Raw genomic sequence first — 4,690 nt, 5'->3', positions numbered from 1 at the left:
GTCTCAGTGTGAAGGTTGTCATTTTCCCTGACTTTAAAGTTCAAGATATATAATTTTTTTTTTTGTCAAGAGCAAAAATATTTTTGTTTAAACTTTTGTAAGGACATGGTCTTCCTTCCTGTCTGATGCTCACTTACATAACTCTTTGCTTTTTTGCTGAGAGACTTAAGACTTATCTGACTTAACTATACAGATGTGAGCAGTGCATACACAGGAAATACAAGCTCATGTCTTTCATCCTGTTTATGTAAGAAACTAAGATGATCACTGCAAAGTATATAGTCCTGAGAAGACATTAAACAGACTAACATATGAACCAGTGCAGATTAAACACAGCATTTTCACCTTAATAATTTACATGTTTTGATGAATATCAATATCCACCTATAGTAAATTAAATTGATTGGACATGATTTGGATAAGAACACACCTCTGGGCCTCACAGCTGATGATGCACACCAGAGCAAAAACAAAGCCATGAGGTCAAAGGAATGCCTGCAGAGCTCAGAGACAGGATCATTGCAAAGCACAGATCTGGGGAAAGGTCAAAAATTTCTGCTGCACTGAAGGTTCCCAAGAGCACAGTGGCCTCCATAATTCTGTAATGGAAGAAGTTTGGCACCACTTTTCCAAGAGCTGGTCAGCCAGCCAAGCCGAGCTGTAGTTGTAGCTGTACCATTATTACAGCTGATTAGACTAGTTTTACCATTAGCCAAAGCCAGGCAAATGCCCAGAGGCCAGGATATGGTCATTTAGGTGTGTATCAAACATGAAGTATGTGCCATATAAAGTGTATTTTAAACAAAAATAAGGGGTCAATTCAACAAAGGCCCTCTAAGACATCCTGCCCCAACAACAAGCCCCAAACCCCATAAATAGCCCCAAAATTTAATTTTCTCACATTTCCCTACAGGGTTTAATAAAGTATGACTTTACTTAAATGTTTCCATATCAAGAGAATTCTAGTTAAGAAGGTCCATGTTGCTAATGAAAATGGACAATATATTATTTGTGGCAGAACAATGGATATCACACTGATAGTAAGCATGCACCTCATATTGGTCTTTGCTTAGGGCCTCCAAATGGCTAAAGCCACCCTTGTTTGTCTAACTTGGTTTTAATTGGCATGTAACCTCAATGGCATCAGAAATGGGGGGCACTTCAATGCCTGTTTAAGAATATATGTATAAAGGTTTGAAAATGGGCATTCATTAGCTGTCTCAGTATTATCAAGGCCCTTAAAACTCATCTGACTTTGATGATGTTTATCCTCCTTTGACCCTGTGTCCTCATATAAGAGCCTTACATCATGGGTTCCCTGCACCATTAAACCTAATTCTGCTGAACTTAGACCTGTTGGCCTCATTTGTGGACACTTTATCTACTTTCTTGTGGTCACAAAAGCACATTGCAATCATCAGCGTCCATTCAAGATGGTCACCTTTCTAAACAAAATGCTCTAGTCTCAACACAAAAATGGTCAAGGTACAAGAACTCTTCAAATTTTCTTTATGCTTGGTAATGTTTATAGTTTGCCATGCAATTTAGGCAAGTTTAATCAATACTAACAAGCTACAGTGCTGCTAAACAGCAAGCACTCGAGGACATTGGGACTGTATTATTATTTTATCATACAATATAGGAGGGGAAGACTTTTGAAAAAAAGACAAAGCCAAATGGTAGAATGGTCAATATTTGTTATATACAGTTTTCTTTATTCTGTTATAGAGAAAAATTAACCCACTGTCCACATGTGAGGACATCATTAAAAAAATGTACTTGCTGAAATGCAAAGTTCAGTTTTTCGTTAGGCCCTACTAATTGCAAATAACTAGGCGATATCCAAAATGCGGACCAAATTAAAGCCTGGGTCTCAGGACGTTTATATCACTCTGATGGCTGATAATCATCACCACATCAGCTGTGTTTTTTGAACAAATATGAGGTATCTTTGGGAATTTAAAAAAGTAAACAGGATAATGTTGGCATTGAAAGTGTTACAATGTTACAATGTTACAATGTCATTTAGCAGACGCTTTTCTCCAAAGCGACGTACATTTGAGAGCAAGAACAACACAAGCAATGATCTAGACAAGAAGAAACAACATCAGTAAGTGCCATCAAGTGCTTCAGGTTCAATTGGACGCAAGTGCTGCCGTGTAGAGTTTAAGGCAGAGTACCTAAAATATACGTTGTTTATGTAGTTTTTTTTTTTTGTTTTTTTTGTTTTTTTTGTTTTTTTTTGTTTTTTTTGTTTTTAGACAGCAACAATGAATCAAGGAAAATGTGGGATCACTAATTGCCATTCATTAGGCTTCACAACAACTATTTACCAAGTACCAAGTGCTGGATCATTCCCAAAGAGCTGGGCAAAGAAATCCCAGAAGTAGAGCAGGACAGTGCGAGCTAACTATAGTTGGGAAACTCATTCAACCACTGGGGACAGCAGTGGAGAATAGTCTGGCTGAGACTCAATCTACTACTGGGGACAACAGTAGAGAATTGCCTAGCTAAGTGCAAAGTGTTCTCTGAAGAGCTGGGTCTTTAGCCTTCTCTTGAAAGTAGACAGGGAGTCTGTAGATCGAATGTAGTTGGGTAATTCATTCCACCATTTAGGGACAACAGAGGAGAAGAGTCGAGCTAGTGACTTAGGAGCATGATGTGCTGGAAGTACCAGGCGCCTTTCGCTGGCTGAGCGTAGTGGGCGAGAAGGGGTGTAGACCTGGATGAGGGACTCCAGGTAAACAGGAGCAGTTTTAGTTACTGCTTTGTAAGCAATGATTAGAGTTTTGAATTTAATGCGAGCTGCAACTGGAAGCCAGTGTAGAGAGATTAAAAGAGGCGTGACATGAGCTCTCTTGGGTTGGTTGAAGACCAGACGTGCTGCTGCGTTCTGGATCAACTGCAGAGGTATAACTGTGCATGCAGGTAGGCCTGCCAGTAATGAGTTACAGTAGTCAATACGTGATATTATAAGAGCCTGTACTAGGAGTTGTGTAGCATGCTCTGTCAAGTAGGGTCTGATCCTCTTGATGTTGTAGAGGGCGAAACGGCAGGACCGAGCAATCGGTGGCGCTGCTTAGCTTTTCAGCTAGCACCGGATCAATACTACAGAATGAAAGAGATGGCTGAAATCCTCACTGGTTCAAAGGAGATGAAGAGACAGAGGAGGAACATCCTGATGGGGAGGGAGGATGGAAAGTGCGAGTCCAGCATGTGTAGATAAAATAGCTGCTGAGCCTCTGGAGAGAGACAGCCGGACTTGGGAGAAAGAGATAATGTCAGAGAGGCAGAGGAAGAGCATGGGAGGATAACAAGAGCAAGTGATTGGGAACTGTGATAACTGAATGAGACTGCAGACATGATAGACACATCTGTCCTCTCTTCTTTTTTCTGAGATATTCCAAACAGTCCTATGTTCATTTGGAGTCTACTCAAGGTAGGATTCATTCATAATTCATTCATCATCCTTCAATGGGTTACTTCATACATGGCATAGACTTTCCTAATGAAAGTGAAAAAGGGGGAAAATAACTGTGCAAAAGAGTTTGATCTCTGCAGGAAGGCTTAACTCTCTGTTGAGTTCTTATATTGAATCAATTTTTATTACCAGTGACAATTCTGAGGAGTTGAAGAGATGAAGACATCCTGCTAAATGTATTTAGGGTTCTTTATAGGAATATAAATTAAGAGTAACATCTGATTTTTGAGGCAAGACAGTATCCAGGGTGGGTCAAATGAATAAACATGGTCTATAATATGATGGACGAGAAAACTTTGTCATCTAAAATATCCAGTTTATTTTCAGTGAAGTTAATGCAGTTCTTCAGCAATTTTCTCTCTTTTCTCTCAGAGTTGGTGTTTAATCTATTACTGAAATAACTGAACAAGTACTGCAAAAAAAATGAAAAGGATATATTGAGATTCAAGAGTTAGAGTTGGTCATGCCACATGATGGAAAAGAAGCAGATCAAATTAAGTTGTCTGTGATTGTGCTCACTTGTCTTCCTACATGATGGCTTGTCAGCTTATGGAACCTTTTTGCCATCGGAGGGCCACCCCCATACCTCAGAGAGTCTGTGCACAGTATCACCAGTAAAGCCTGGAGGAAAAAAAATCTGTTAACCTGCTGAAAATATGAAGCCAAGTGCATGACATATCACAACTGGGCATGTAAATATATTATCATAGTCAAAGTTTCATATCAAAATATAATGTAGCAAAATAAGGCAAGATAACTGTTGCCAGAACTATTTGACAGTTTAAGTGTTGTGTCTTTAAAAGTCACACTGAAAGCATCTTATGATTTGTACAAAAATAACATTTGGACAATTAACCACAGCACAATAAATGAAACTGAGTTTCAAAGTAAAAAATAAAACAATCCTGACCGTGTGGTGGTTGTTTAGTCCAGGGATGCGCGTGGTTAATTGCTAAAATGGATGAATTTGTTTATCAAATTAGCCGGCGTGGGATTTAGGAGTCAGTTAAATGAATTACCCCTCATTTTTCTAAACACAGGCTTGAAATCCCGGTCTCAGATGCTCTTTTGAACTGTAATGAACCTCCCGCCACTAGAGGCCGCTGTAGCCTCAGTTAATGGTCGCTGCCTTCCTCTCTGGCACTTTAGGGATGTAAAAACATGAGAAGCGTTTAGCGTGTAGTAGGAACAGTGCGATATCACAGTTTT

This window comes from Cheilinus undulatus, linkage group 21 (assembly GCF_018320785.1).
Source record: "Cheilinus undulatus linkage group 21, ASM1832078v1, whole genome shotgun sequence".
Classification (NCBI taxonomy): domain Eukaryota; kingdom Metazoa; phylum Chordata; class Actinopteri; order Labriformes; family Labridae; genus Cheilinus; species Cheilinus undulatus.
This window is presented reverse-complemented; position numbering follows the sequence as displayed.